Source organism: Heptranchias perlo, unplaced genomic scaffold (genome assembly GCF_035084215.1).
Source record: "Heptranchias perlo isolate sHepPer1 unplaced genomic scaffold, sHepPer1.hap1 HAP1_SCAFFOLD_199, whole genome shotgun sequence".
Taxonomy (NCBI): Eukaryota; Metazoa; Chordata; class Chondrichthyes; order Hexanchiformes; family Hexanchidae; genus Heptranchias; species Heptranchias perlo.
In genome coordinates, this window is record NW_027139215.1 from 146,584 (window position 1) to 162,200 (window position 15,617).

At 42.6% G+C, this 15,617-nt stretch overlaps 8 non-coding genes across 8 annotated transcripts; 4 read left to right on the forward strand and 4 right to left on the reverse strand.

The window, feature by feature from the left end:
- Nucleotides 1-5,803: 5,803 nt before the first annotated feature.
- trnad-guc (transfer RNA aspartic acid (anticodon GUC)) lies at nt 5,804-5,875 on the forward strand. Its single transcript has one exon. It is a non-coding gene; the product is annotated as a tRNA-Asp (tRNA).
- A 1,023-nt stretch (nt 5,876-6,898) lies between these two features.
- trnad-guc (transfer RNA aspartic acid (anticodon GUC)) lies at nt 6,899-6,970 on the reverse strand. Its single transcript has one exon. It is a non-coding gene; the product is annotated as a tRNA-Asp (tRNA).
- Nucleotides 6,971-7,931: 961 nt separating this feature from the next.
- trnad-guc (transfer RNA aspartic acid (anticodon GUC)) lies at nt 7,932-8,003 on the forward strand. The gene has a single exon. It is a non-coding gene; the product is annotated as a tRNA-Asp (tRNA).
- Nucleotides 8,004-9,026: 1,023 nt separating this feature from the next.
- Nucleotides 9,027-9,098, reverse strand: trnad-guc (transfer RNA aspartic acid (anticodon GUC)). The gene has a single exon. It is a non-coding gene; the product is annotated as a tRNA-Asp (tRNA).
- Nucleotides 9,099-10,059: 961 nt separating this feature from the next.
- Nucleotides 10,060-10,131, forward strand: trnad-guc (transfer RNA aspartic acid (anticodon GUC)). Its single transcript has one exon. It is a non-coding gene; the product is annotated as a tRNA-Asp (tRNA).
- Nucleotides 10,132-11,154: 1,023 nt separating this feature from the next.
- Nucleotides 11,155-11,226, reverse strand: trnad-guc (transfer RNA aspartic acid (anticodon GUC)). The gene has a single exon. It is a non-coding gene; the product is annotated as a tRNA-Asp (tRNA).
- A 961-nt stretch (nt 11,227-12,187) lies between these two features.
- trnad-guc (transfer RNA aspartic acid (anticodon GUC)) lies at nt 12,188-12,259 on the forward strand. Its single transcript has one exon. It is a non-coding gene; the product is annotated as a tRNA-Asp (tRNA).
- A 1,023-nt stretch (nt 12,260-13,282) lies between these two features.
- On the reverse strand, nt 13,283-13,354 carry trnad-guc (transfer RNA aspartic acid (anticodon GUC)). Its single transcript has one exon. It is a non-coding gene; the product is annotated as a tRNA-Asp (tRNA).
- Between the last annotated feature and the right edge of the window lie 2,263 nt (nt 13,355-15,617).

The window sequence follows — 15,617 nt, forward strand, 5'->3', positions numbered from 1 at the left end:
GACATATACACACACCAATAACCTGAAAGTAACACAGGACTACTTGACAAACAGTGGAAGCAGCATGCTGTAGACAGAGCTAAACGATCCCACAAACAACGGATCAGATCAAAGCTCTGCAGTCCTGCCACACCCATTTGTGAATGATGGTGGATAATTAAACAACTAATGGGAAGAGGCTCTATGAACATCCCCATCCTCAATGATGGTAAAGCCCAGCGTGTGAGTGCAAAGTTTTAGAAACCGTCTTCAGCCAGAAGTGCCGAGTGGATGATCCATCTCGGCCTCCTCCCGAAATCCCCAACATCACAGAAACCAGTCGAACATCGAGGTGAAGAGTGAAGCTGAGAGCAGATTTTAAAACCGCTGGAATATCAGTGAAATTAAATCGGGGAAAGTGGGAAACTCCGAGTCAGTTTTACACTGTATATTCCGCATCGAATATTAGAGATAAATGAGAGAAAAAGCTTTAAAAGGCGGCAAAAGTTTAATCTCCCCGTCGGGGAATTGAATCCCGGTCGCGCGCGTGACAGGCGGGGATACTCACCACTATACTAACGAGGAACTGCTGCATTGACTGTGCACTCATCCCAGATGGTGTTAGACATGCTTCACGTATCAGTGCATTTCTTTTAACTATTTATTTGATGACGGTTTGTTTCATTTTCCACGGGCCACTCTTGAAAGAACCATTTACATTTCCATCTCTTTGTTAGACAACGACAACTGACTCTGTCTTTCTTTCGTTCTTTCTTTCTCTCTTATCGTGGTGAGTTGCCCCACCTTAGTCCGGGGTTTAATACCCCGACTGGGAGGTAGGAGTTTTCAGACGCTAACTTTTAATTTTATGTCTTCGCCGACCTTCTTCCTAAACAAAAACTACAGAGCAAAAAAACAGGTGATTGTCACTTTCAGAATATTATTGTACGGAGACTATTTGAGGGCTGGATGCAGAGCAATTGTGATTTTTACTAACTGGTGGGTTAGGTGACAGATTCGAAATTCATTCATTTCCCCCGCGCAGGTTCAAATCTGACAGACTTCAGATCCCGTCATTCATCAACCTGTTTCATCTCTGCGTTTCAAAATTCAACAAGTTTCTTGTAGAATTAATAATTCTTAAGTGAATTAAAATTCCACAGCATTGAGTACCTCGAGTTTTATGCTCATTTTAATTGATCTGCAAGATTTCACGAAATCTACGACAGAAATGGAACAAAAATCAGCCAAATTATCCATATTCTGACTCTCAGTATTTCTGAGTCAATCCATGTGCATGTGTGTCTGTGTTTGTCTGTCTGTGTGTCTGTCTGTGTATGTGCCTCATATTTTCTATATTTTCCTGAGAAGATCTGTCTCTTTCTGTCTCACTCTCTCCCGCGTTACCCACATCATGATCCAACATGAGATGGAAAAGTGGTCGGTAATTCTTCTTTCAACAGTGGTCCGTGGAAAGTTAAACAAACTGTCATCAAATGAACAGTTCAAACAGATTCACTGAAACGTGAAGCATCTGTGGTGAATATACGGCAAATGTCTGCACGAATTCCTCGTTAGTATAGTGGTGAGTATCCCCTCCTGTCACGCGGGAGACCGGGGTTCAATTCCCCGACGAGGAGGTTATTGCTGCTTTCGAAGCTTCACTTTCATTTATCTGCAATATTGGATGTTGAAAATACAATGAAAAACTGACTCGGCCTTTCCCACTTCCACAAATTGATTTCACAGCGATTTTAAAAATCTGCTCTCTGCCTCACGCTTCAGCTCGATGTGAGAACCACAATGATGGGCAAGAAATGAAACGCAGAATCGCGCTGTCACCAGAGAGAGACAGGTCTCGGAACAGGCGCAGACATGAAAGATCTCACATACAGCAATTAAAAGGATGCATGTTTCAGTGAATCTATTTTAACTACTTCTTTGATGACAATTTGATTAACTTTCCACATGCCACTGTTGAAAGAAGACTTACTTTCTATCTCTTTGTTAGTCAAGGTCCAGAGAAAAATTATTTGGGGAGCAGCTTAAAAGTGACAGATAGAAAGAAAGAGAGGGACACTCAGAAACGCATATAACAAGTGAGACAGACATAGTCATATTCACACATACACAAACACACACATTCCGAGCTACATAAACACTCGCACACAGACATATACACACACCAATAACCTGAAAGTAACACAGGACTACTTGACAAACAGTGGAAGCAGCATGCTGTAGACAGAGCTAAACGATCCCACAAACAACGGATCAGATCAAAGCTCTGCAGTCCTGCCACACCCATTTGTGAATGATGGTGGATAATTAAACAACTAATGGGAAGAGGCTCGATGAACATCCCCATCCTCAATGATGGTAAAGCCCAGCGTGTGAGTGCAAAGTTTTAGAAACCGTCTTCAGCCAGAAGTGCCGAGTGGATGATCCATCTCGGCCTCCTCCCGAAATCCCCAACATCACAGAAACCAGTCGAACATCGAGGTGAAGAGTGAAGCTGAGAGCAGATTTTAAAACCGCTGGAATATCAGTGAAATTAAATCGGGGAAAGTGGGAAACTCCGAGTCAGTTTTACACTGTATATTCCGCATCGAATATTAGAGATAAATGAGAGAAAAAGCTTTAAAAGGCGGCAAAAGTTTAATCTCCCCGTCGGGGAATTGAATCCCGGTCGCGCGCGTGACAGGCGGGGATACTCACCACTATACTAACGAGGAACTGCTGCATTGACTGTGCACTCATCCCAGATGGTGTTAGACATGCTTCACGTATCAGTGCATTTCTTTTAACTATTTATTTGATGACGGTTTGTTTCATTTTCCACGGGCCACTCTTGAAAGAACCATTTACATTTCCATCTCTTTGTTAGACAACGACAACTGACTCTGTCTTTCTTTCGTTCTTTCTTTCTCTCTTATCGTGGTGAGTTGCCCCACCTTAGTCCGGGGTTTAATACCCCGACTGGGAGGTAGGAGTTTTCAGACGCTAACTTTTAATTTTATGTCTTCGCCGACCTTCTTCCTAAACAAAAACTACAGAGCAAAAAAACAGGTGATTGTCACTTTCAGAATATTATTGTACGGAGACTATTTGAGGGCTGGATGCAGAGCAATTGTGATTTTTACTAACTGGTGGGTTAGGTGACAGATTCGAAATTCATTCATTTCCCCCGCGCAGGTTCAAATCTGACAGACTTCAGATCCCGTCATTCATCAACCTGTTTCATCTCTGCGTTTCAAAATTCAACAAGTTTCTTGTAGAATTAATAAATCTTAAGTGAATTAAAATTCCACAGCATTGAGTACCTCGAGTTTTATGCTCATTTTAATTGATCTGCAAGATTTCACGAAATCTACGACAGAAATGGAACAAAAATCAGCCAAATTATCCATATTCTGACTCTCAGTATTTCTGAGTCAATCCATGTGTATGTGTGTCTGTGTCTGTCTGTCTGTGTATGTGCCTCATATTTTCTATATTTTCCTGAGAAGATCTGTCTCACTCTCTCCCGCGTTACCCACATCATGATCCAACATGAGATGGAAAAGTGGTCGGTAATTCTTCTTTCAACAGTGGTCCGTGGAAAGTTAAACAAACTGTCATCAAATGAACAGTTCAAACAGATTCACTGAAACGTGAAGCATCTGTGGTGAATATACGGCAAATGTCTGCACGAATTCCTCGTTAGTATAGTGGTGAGTATCCCCTCCTGTCACGCGGGAGACCGGGGTTCAATTCCCCGACGAGGAGGTTATTGCTGCTTTCGAAGCTTCACTTTCATTTATCTGCAATATTGGATGTTGAAAATACAATGAAAAACTGACTCGGCCTTTCCCACTTCCACAAATTGATTTCACAGCGATTTTAAAAATCTGCTCTCTGCCTCACGCTTCAGCTCGATGTGAGAACCACAATGATGGGCAAGAAATGAAACGCAGAAGCGCGCTGTCACCAGAGAGAGACAGGTCTCGGAACAGGCGCAGACATGAAAGATCTCACATACAGCAATTAAAAGGATGCATGTTTCAGTGAATCTATTTTAACTACTTCTTTGATGACAATTTGTTGAACTTTCCACATGCCACTGCTGAAAGAAGACTTACTTTCTATCTCTTTGTTCGTCAAGGTCCAGAGAAAAATTATTTGGGGAGCAGGTTAAAAGTGACAGATAGAAAGAAAGAGAGGGACACTCAGAAACGCATATAACAAGTGAGACAGACATAGTCATATTCACACATACACAAACACACACATTCCGAGCTACATAAACACTCGCACACAGACATATACACACACCAATAACCTGAAAGTAACACAGGACTACTTGACAAACAGTGGAAGCAGCATGCTGTAGACAGAGCTAAACGATCCCACAAACAACGGATCAGATCAAAGCTCTGCAGTCCTGCCACACCCATTTGTGAATGATGGTGGATAATTAAACAACTAATGGGAAGAGGCTCTATGAACATCCCCATCCTCAATGATGGTAAAGCCCAGCGTGTGAGTGCAAAGTTTTAGAAACCGTCTTCAGCCAGAAGTGCCGAGTGGATGATCCATCTCGGCCTCCTCCCGAAATCCCCAACATCACAGAAACCAGTCGAACATCGAGGTGAAGAGTGAAGCTGAGAGCAGATTTTAAAACCGCTGGAATATCAGTGAAATTAAATCGGGGAAAGTGGGAAACTCCGAGTCAGTTTTACACTGTATATTCCGCATCGAATATTAGAGATAAATGAGAGAAAAAGCTTTAAAAGGCGGCAAAAGTTTAAACTCCCCGTCGGGGAATTGAACCCAGGTCTCCCGCGTGACAGGCGGGGATACTCACCACTATACTAACGAGGAACTGCTGCGTTGATTGTGCACTCATCCCAGATGGTGTTAGACATGCTTCACGTATCAGTGCATTTCTTTTAACTATTTATTTGATGACACTTTGTTTCATTTTCCACGGGCCACTCTTGAAAGAACCATTTACATTTCCATCTCTTTGTGAGACAACGACAACTGACTCTGTCTTTCTTTCGTTCTTTCTTTCTCTCTTATCGTGGTGAGTTGCCCCACCTTAGTCCGGGGTTTAATACCCCGACTGGGAGGTAGCAGTTTTCAGACGCTAACTTTTAATTTTATGTCTTCGCCGACCTTCTTCCTAAACAAAAACTACAGAGCAAAAAAACAGGTGATTGTCACTTTCAGAATATTATTGTACGGAGACTATTTGAGGACTGGATGCAGAGCAATTGTGATTTTTACTAACTGGTGGGTTAGGTGACAGATTCGAAATTCATTCATTTCCCCCGCGCAGGTTCAAATCTGACAGACTTCAGATCCCGTCATTCATCAACCTGTTTCATCTCTGCGTTTCAAAATTCAACAAGTTTCTTGTAGAATTAATAAATCTTAAGTGAATTAAAATTCCACAGCATTGAGGACCTCGAGTTTTATGCTCATTTTAATTGATCTGCAAGATTTCACGAAATCTACGACAGAAATGGAACAAAAATCAGCCAAATTATCCATATTCTGACTCTCAGTATTTCTGAGTCAATCCATGTGTATGTGTGTCTGTGTCTGTCTGTCTGTGCATGTGCCTCATATTTTCTATATTTTCCTGAGAAGATCTGTCTCACTCTCTCCCGCGTTACCCACATCATGATCCAACATGAGATGGAAAAGTGGTCGGTAATTCTTCTTTCAACAGTGGTCCGTGGAAAGTTAAACAAACTGTCATCAAATGAACAGTTCAAACAGATTCACTGAAACGTGAAGCATCTGTGGTGAATATACGGCAAATGTCTGCACGAATTCCTCGTTAGTATAGTGGTGAGTATCCCCGCCTGTCACGCGGGAGACCGGGGTTCAATTCCCCGACGAGGAGGTTATTGCTGCTTTCGAAGCTTCACTTTCATTTATCTGCAATATTGGATGTTGAAAATACAATGAAAAACTGACTCGGCCTTTCCCACTTCCACAAATTGATTTCACAGCGATTTTAAAAATCTGCTCTCTGCCTCACGCTTCAGCTCGATGTGAGAACCACAATGATGGGCAAGAAATGAAACGCAGAATCGCGCTGTCACCAGAGAGAGACAGGTCTCGGAACAGGCGCAGACATGAAAGATCTCACATGCAGCAATGAAAAGGATGCATGTTTCAGTGAATCTATTTTAACTACTTCTTTGATGACAATTTGATGAACTTTCCACATGCCACTGTTGAAAGAAGACTTACTTTCTATCTCTTTGTTAGTCAAGGTCCAGAGAAAAATTATTTGGGGAGCAGGTTAAAAGTGACAGATAGAAAGAAAGAGAGGGACACTCAGAAACGCATATAACAAGTGAGACAGACATAGTCATATTCACACATACATAAACACACACATTCCGAGCTACATAAACACTCGCGCACAGACATATACACACACCAATAACCTGAAAGTAACACAGGACTACTTGACAAACAGTGGAAGCAGCATGCTGTAGACAGAGCTAAACGATCCCACAAACAACGGATCAGATCAAAGCTCTGCAGTCCTGCCACACCCATTTGTGAATGATGGTGGATAATTAAACAACTAATGGGAAGAGGCTCTATGAACATTCCCATCCTCAATGATGGTAAAGCCCAGCGTGTGAGTGCAAAGTTTTAGAAACCGTCTTCAGCCAGAAGTGCCGAGTGGATGATCCATCTCGGCCTCCTCCCGAAATCCCCAACATCACAGAAACCAGTCGAACATCGAGGTGAAGAGTGAAGCTGAGAGCAGATTTTAAAACCGCTGGAATATCAGTGAAATTAAATCGGGGAAAGTGCGAAACTCCGAGTCAGTTTTACACTGTATATTCCGCATCGAATATTAGAGATAAATGAGAGAAAAAGCTTTAAAAGGCGGCAAAAGTTTAATCTCCCCGTCGGGGAATTGAACCCCGGTCTCCCGCGTGACAGGCGGGGATACTCACCACTATACTAACGAGGAACTGCTGCGTTGACTGTGCACTCATCCCAGATGGTGTTAGACATGCTTCACGTATCAGTGCATTTCTTTTAACTATTTATTTGATGACAGTTTGTTTCATTTTCCACTGGCCACTCTTGAAAGAACCATTTACATTTCCATCTCTTTGTTAGACAACGACAACTGACTCTGTCTTTCTTTCGTTCTTTCTTTCTCTCTTATCGTGGTGAGTTGCCCCACCTTAGTCCGGGGTTTAATACCCCGACTGGGAGGTAGCAGTTTTCAGACGCTAACTTTTAATTTTATGTCTTCGCCGACCTTCTTCCTAAACAAAAACTACAGAGCAAAAAAACAGGTGATTGTCACTTTCAGAATATTATTGTACGGAGACTATTTGAGGACTGGATGCAGAGCAATTGTGATTTTTACTAACTGGTGGGTTAGGTGACAGATTCGAAATTCATTCATTTCCCCCGCGCAGGTTCAAATCTGACAGACTTCAGATCCCGTCATTCATCAACCTGTTTCATCTCTGCGTTTCAAAATTCAACAAGTTTCTTGTAGAATTAATAAATCTTAAGTGAATTAAAATTCCACAGCATTGAGGACCTCGAGTTTTATGCTCATTTTAATTGATCTGCAAGATTTCACGAAATCTACGACAGAAATGGAACAAAAATCAGCCAAATTATCCATATTCTGACTCTCAGTATTTCTGAGTCAATCCATGTGTATGTGTGTCTGTGTCTGTCTGTCTGTGCATGTGCCTCATATTTTCTATATTTTCCTGAGAAGATCTGTCTCACTCTCTCCCGCGTTACCCACATCATGATCCAACATGAGATGGAAAAGTGGTCGGTAATTCTTCTTTCAACAGTGGTCCGTGGAAAGTTAAACAAACTGTCATCAAATGAACAGTTCAAACAGATTCACTGAAACGTGAAGCATCTGTGGTGAATATATGGCAAATGTCTGCACGAATTCCTCGTTAGTATAGTGGTGAGTATCCCCGCCTGTCACGCGGGAGACCGGGGTTCAATTCCCCGACGAGGAGGTTATTGCTGCTTTCGAAGCTTCACTTTCATTTATCTGCAATATTGGATGTTGAAAATACAATGAAAAACTGACTCGGCCTTTCCCACTTCCACAAATTGATTTCACAGCGATTTTAAAAATCTGCTCTCTGCCTCACGCTTCAGCTCGATGTGAGAACCACAATGATGGGCAAGAAATGAAACGCAGAATCGCGCTGTCACCAGAGAGAGACAGGTCTCGGAACAGGCGCAGACATGAAAGATCTCACATGCAGCAATGAAAAGGATGCATGTTTCAGTGAATCTATTTTAACTACTTCTTTGATGACAATTTGATTAACTTTCCACATGCCACTGTTGAAAGAAGACTTACTTTCTATCTCTTTGTTAGTCAAGGTCCAGAGAAAAATTATTTGGGGAGCAGGTTAAAAGTGACAGATAGAAAGAAAGAGAGGGACACTCAGAAACGCATATAACAAGTGAGACAGACATAGTCATATTCACACATACATAAACACACACATTCCGAGCTACATAAACACTCGCGCACAGACATATACACACACCAATAACCTGAAAGTAACACAGGACTACTTGACAAACAGTGGAAGCAGCATGCTGTAGACAGAGCTAAACGATCCCACAAACAACGGATCAGATCAAAGCTCTGCAGTCCTGCCACACCCATTTGTGAATGATGGTGGATAATTAAACAACTAATGGGAAGAGGCTCTATGAACATTCCCATCCTCAATGATGGTAAAGCCCAGCGTGTGAGTGCAAAGTTTTAGAAACCGTCTTCAGCCAGAAGTGCCGAGTGGATGATCCATCTCGGCCTCCTCCCGAAATCCCCAACATCACAGAAACCAGTCGAACATCGAGGTGAAGAGTGAAGCTGAGAGCAGATTTTAAAACCGCTGGAATATCAGTGAAATTAAATCGGGGAAAGTGCGAAACTCCGAGTCAGTTTTACACTGTATATTCCGCATCGAATATTAGAGATAAATGAGAGAAAAAGCTTTAAAAGGCGGCAAAAGTTTAATCTCCCCGTCGGGGAATTGAACCCCGGTCTCCCGCGTGACAGGCGGGGATACTCACCACTATACTAACGAGGAACTGCTGCGTTGACTGTGCACTCATCCCAGATGGTGTTAGACATGCTTCACGTATCAGTGCATTTCTTTTAACTATTTATTTGATGACAGTTTGTTTCATTTTCCACTGGCCACTCTTGAAAGAACCATTTACATTTCCATCTCTTTGTTAGACAACGACAACTGACTCTGTCTTTCTTTCGTTCTTTCTTTCTCTCTTATCGTGGTGAGTTGCCCCACCTTAGTCCGGGGTTTAATACCCCGACTGGGAGGTAGCAGTTTTCAGACGCTAACTTTTAATTTTATGTCTTCGCCGACCTTCTTCCTAAACAAAAACTACAGAGCAAAAAAACAGGTGATTGTCACTTTCAGAATATTATTGTACGGAGACTATTTGAGGACTGGATGCAGAGCAATTGTGATTTTTACGAACTGGTGGGTGAGGTGACAGATTCGAAATTCATTCATTTCCCCCGCGCAGGTTCAAATTTGACTGACTTCAGATCCCGTCATTCATCAACCTGTTTCATCTCTGCGTTTCAAAATTCAACAAGTTTCTTGTAGAATTAATAAATCTTAAGTGAATTAAAATTCCACAGCATTGAGGACCTCGAGTTTTATGCTCATTTTAATTGATCTGCAAGATTTCACGAAATCTACGACAGAAATGGAACAAAAATCAGCCAAATTATCCATATTCTGACTCTCAGTATTTCTGAGTCAATCCATGTGTATGTGTGTCTGTGTCTGTCTGTCTGTGTATGTGCCTCATATTTTCTATATTTTCCTGAGAAGATCTGTCTCACTCTCTCCCGCGTTACCCACATCATGATCCAACATGAGATGGAAAAGTGGTCGGTAATTCTTCTTTCAACAGTGGTCCGTGGAAAGTTAAGCAAACTGTCATCAAATGAACAGTTCAAACAGATTCACTGAAACGTGAAGCATCTGTGGTGAATATACGGCAAATGTCTGCACGAATTCCTCGTTAGTATAGTGGTGAGTATCCCCGCCTGTCACGCGGGAGACCGGGGTTCAATTCCCCGACGAGGAGGTTATTGCTGCTTTCGAAGCTTCACTTTCATTTATCTGCAATATTGGATGTTGAAAATACAATGAAAAACTGACTCGGCCTTTCCCACTTCCACAAATTGATTTCACAGCGATTTTAAAAATCTGCTCTCTGCCTCACGCTTCAGCTCGATGTGAGAACCACAATGATGGGCAAGAAATGAAACGCAGAATCGCGCTGTCACCAGAGAGAGACAGGTCTCGGAACAGGCGCAGACATGAAAGATCTCACATGCAGCAATGAAAAGGATGCATGTTTCAGTGAATCTATTTTAACTACTTCTTTGATGACAATTTGATTAACTTTCCACATGCCACTGTTGAAAGAAGACTTACTTTCTATCTCTTTGTTAGTCAAGGTCCAGAGAAAAATTATTTGGGGAGCAGGTTAAAAGTGACAGATAGAAAGAAAGAGAGGGACACTCAGAAACGCATATAACAAGTGAGACAGACATAGTCATATTCACACATACATAAACACACACATTCCGAGCTACATAAACACTCGCGCACAGACATATACACACACCAATAACCTGAAAGTAACACAGGACTACTTGACAAACAGTGGAAGCAGCATGCTGTAGACAGAGCTAAACGATCCCACAAACAACGGATCAGATCAAAGCTCTGCAGTCCTGCCACACCCATTTGTGAATGATGGTGGATAATTAAACAACTAATGGGAAGAGGCTCTATGAACATTCCCATCCTCAATGATGGTAAAGCCCAGCGTGTGAGTGCAAAGTTTTAGAAACCGTCTTCAGCCAGAAGTGCCGAGTGGATGATCCATCTCGGCCTCCTCCCGAAATCCCCAACATCACAGAAACCAGTCGAACATCGAGGTGAAGAGTGAAGCTGAGAGCAGATTTTAAAACCGCTGGAATATCAGTGAAATTAAATCGGGGAAAGTGGGAAACTCCGAGTCAGTTTTACACTGTATATTCCGCATCGAATATTAGAGATAAATGAGAGAAAAAGCTTTAAAAGGCGGCAAAAGTTTAATCTCCCCGTCGGGGAATTGAACCCCGGTCTCCCGCGTGACAGGCGGGGATACTCACCACTATACTAACGAGGAACTGCTGCGTTGACTGTGCACTCATCCCAGATGGTGTTAGACATGCTTCACGTATCAGTGCATTTCTTTTAACTATTTATTTGATGACAGTTTGTTTCATTTTCCACTGGCCACTCTTGAAAGAACCATTTACATTTCCATCTCTTTGTTAGACAACGACAACTGACTCTGTCTTTCTTTCGTTCTTTCTTTCTCTCTTATCGTGGTGAGTTGCCCCACCTTAGTCCGGGGTTTAATACCCCGACTGGGAGGTAGCAGTTTTCAGACGCTAACTTTTAATTTTATGTCTTCGCCGACCTTCTTCCTAAACAAAAACTACAGAGCAAAAAAACAGGTGATTGTCACTTTCAGAATATTATTGTACGGAGACTATTTGAGGACTGGATGCAGAGCAATTGTGATTTTTACTAACTGGTGGGTTAGGTGACAGATTCGAAATTCATTCATTTCCCCCGCGCAGGTTCAAATCTGACAGACTTCAGATCCCGTCATTCATCAACCTGTTTCATCTCTGCGTTTCAAAATTCAACAAGTTTCTTGTAGAATTAATAAATCTTAAGTGAATTAAAATTCCACAGCATTGAGTACCTCGAGTTTTATGCTCATTTTAATTGATCTGCAAGATTTCACGAAATCTACGACAGAAATGGAACAAAAATCAGCCAAATTATCCATATTCTGACTCTCAGTATTTCTGAGTCAATCCATGTGTATGTGTGTCTGTGTCTGTCTGTCTGTGTATGTGCCTCATATTTTCTATATTTTCCTGAGAATATCTGTCTCACTCTCTCCCGCGTTACCCACATCATGATCCAACATGAGATGGAAAAGTGGTCGGTAATTCTTCTTTCAACAGTGGTCCGTGGAAAGTTGAACAAACTCTCATCAAATGAACAGTTCAAACAGATTCACTGAAACGTGAAGCATCTGTGGTGAATATACGGCAAATGTCTGCACGAATTCCTCGTTAGTATAGTGGTGAGTATCCCCGCCTGTCACGCGGGAGACCGGGGTTCAATTCCCCGACGAGGAGGTTATTGCTGCTTTCGAAGCTTCACTTTCATTTATCTGCAATATTGGATGTTGAAAATACAATGAAAAACTGACTCGGCCTTTCCCACTTCCACAAATTGATTTCACAGCGATTTTAAAAATCTGCTCTCTGCCTCACGCTTCAGCTCGATGTGAGAACCACAATGATGGGCAAGAAATGAAACGCAGAATCGCGCTGTCACCAGAGAGAGACAGGTCTCGGAACAGGCGCAGACATGAAAGATCTCACATGCAGCAATGAAAAGGATGCATGTTTCAGTGAATCTATTTTAACTACTTCTTTGATGACAATTTGTTTAACTTTCCACATGCCACTGCTGAAAGAAGACTTACTTTCTATCTCTTTGTTCGTCAAGGTCCAGAGAAAAATTATTTGGGGAGCAGGTTAAAAGTGACAGATAGAAAGAAAGAGAGGGACACTCAGAAACGCATATAACAAGTGAGACAGACATAGTCATATTCACACATACACAAACACACACATTCCGAGCTACATAAACACTCGCACACAGACATATACACACACCAATAACCTGAAAGTAACACAGGACTACTTGACAAACAGTGGAAGCAGCATGCTGTAGACAGAGCTAAACGATCCCACAAACAACGGATCAGATCAAAGCTCTGCAGTCCTGCCACACCCATTTGTGAATGATGGTGGATAATTAAACAACTAATGGGAAGAGGCTCTATGAACATCCCCATCCTCAATGATGGTAAAGCCCAGCGTGTGAGTGCAAAGTTTTAGAAACCGTCTTCAGCCAGAAGTGCCGAGTGGATGATCCATCTCGGCCTCCTCCCGAAATCCCCAACATCACAGAAACCAGTCGAACATCGAGGTGAAGAGTGAAGCTGAGAGCAGATTTTAAAACCGCTGGAATATCAGTGAAATTAAATCGGGGAAAGTGGGAAACTCCGAGTCAGTTTTACACTGTATATTCCGCATCGAATATTAGAGATGAATGAGAGAAAAAGCTTTAAAAGGCGGCAAAAGTTTAAACTCCCCGTCGGGGAATTGAACCCCGGTCTCCCGCGTGACAAGCGGGGATACTCACCACTATACTAACGAGGAACTGCTGCGTTGACTGTGCACTCATCCCAGATGGTGTTAGACATGCTTCACGTATCAGTGCATTTCTTTTAACTATTTATTTGATGACAGTTTGTTTCATTTTCCACGGGCCACTCTTGAAAGAACCATTTACATTTCCATCTCTTTGTTAGACAACGACAACTGACTCTGTCTTTCTTTCGTTCTTTCTTTCTCTCTTATCGTGGTGAGTTGCCCCACCTTAGTCCGGGGTTTAATACCCCGACTGGGAGGTAGCAGTTTTCAGACGCTAACTTTTAATTTTATGTCTTCGCCGACCTTCTTCCTAAACAAAAACTACAGAGCAAAAAAACAGGTGATTGTCACTTTCAGAATATTATTGTACGGAGACTATTTGAGGACTGGATGCAGAGCAATTGTGATTTTTACTAACTGGTGGGTTAGGTGACAGATTCGAAATTCATTCATTTCCCCCGCGCAGGTTCGAATCTGACAGACTTCAGATCCCGTCATTTATCAACCCGTTTCATCTCTGAGTTTCAAAATTCAACAAGTTTCTTGTAGAATTAATAATTCTGAAGTGAATTAAAATTCCACAGCATTGAGTACCTCGAGTTTTATGCTCATTTTAATTGATCTGCAAGATTTCACGAAATCTACGACAGAAATAGAACAAAAATCAGCCAAATTATCCATATTCTGACTTTCCGTATTTCTGAGTCACCCCATGTGTTTGTGTGTCTGTTTCTGTGTGTCTGTGTCTGTCTGTCTGTCTGTGTATGTGCCTCATATTTTCTATGTTTTCCTGAGAAGGTCTCTGTCTCTTCCTCTGTCTCACTCTCTCCCGCACTCCCCACATCATGATCCAACATGAGATGGAAAAGTGGTCGGCAATTTTTCTTTCAACAGTGGTCCGTGGAAAGTTAAACAAACTGTCATCAAATGAACAGTTCAAACAGATTCACTGAAACCTGAAGCATCTGTGGTGAACGTACATCCCCTTCCGGCACCAGTTCCTCGTTAGTATCATGGTGAGTATCAGTGTCCATCACCCTGGAGACTGGGGTCAATTCCCCGACGGGAAGGTCTGCCTTTCGAAGCTTTACTTTCATTTATCTGCAACATCGGATGAGGAAAATACGGTGAAAAACTGACTCGGACTTTTCCACTTTCCACGATTTAATTTCACTGATATTCCAGCAATTTTAAAATCTGTTCTCTGCCTCACTCTTCACCTCGATGTCAGAACCACAATAATGAGGAAGAAATAAAACGCAGAATCGCCTTGTGAACAGACCCGGGCGAATTCACCAACCCGAAACAGAGAGAGACAGAAAACTACTCACTATTCCAGGATCATCCTGGAATGTAAAGATACACCCGGTATCTCTTCTCGACTCCAAACCGACTTCTTGCACCCCCTGCCTCCTCCACCCTCACCACAAAAATTGCCATGAGCTCATGGACTATTTTGTCACTAAGATTGAGACCATCCGTTCAGCTGCCGCTCCAGTTGAAAACTCTCCAGTTTCTGGAGTCATACTGAGCACAAAAGAAGATGGTAGTGGTTGTTGGAGGCCAATCATCTCAGCCCCAGGACATTGCTGCAGGAGTTCCTCAGGGCAGTGTCTTTGGCCCAACCATCTTCAGCTGCTTCATCAATGACATTCCCTCCATCATAAGGTCAGAAATGGGGATGCTCGCTGACGATTGCGCAGTGTTCAGTTCCATTCGCAACCCCACAGATAAGAAGCAGTCCGTGCCCACATGCAGCACGACCTGGACAACATCCAGGCTTGGGCTGATAAGTGGCAAGTAACATTTAGGCTGTACAAGTGCCAGGCAATGACAATCTCCAACAAGAGAGAGTCCAACCACATCCCCTTGACATTCAATGGCATTACTATCGACGAGTCCCCCACTATCAACATCCTGGAGGTCACCATTGACCAGAAACATAACTGGACCAGCCACATAGATACTGTGGCTACAAGAGCAGATAGAGGCTGGGTATTCTGTGGTGAGTGACTCGCCTCCTGACCCCCCCAAAGCCTTTCTACCATCTATAAAGTACTCTTTATAGATGGTATACTCTCCACTTGCCTGGATGAGTGCAGCTCCAACAACACTCAAGAAGCTCGACACCATCCAGGACAAAGCAGCCCAATTGATTGGCACCACATCTACCACCTTAAACATTAACTCCCTTCACCACAGGCGCACCATGGCTGCAGTGTGTACCATCCACAGGATGCACTGCAGCAACTTGCCAAGGCTTCTTTGA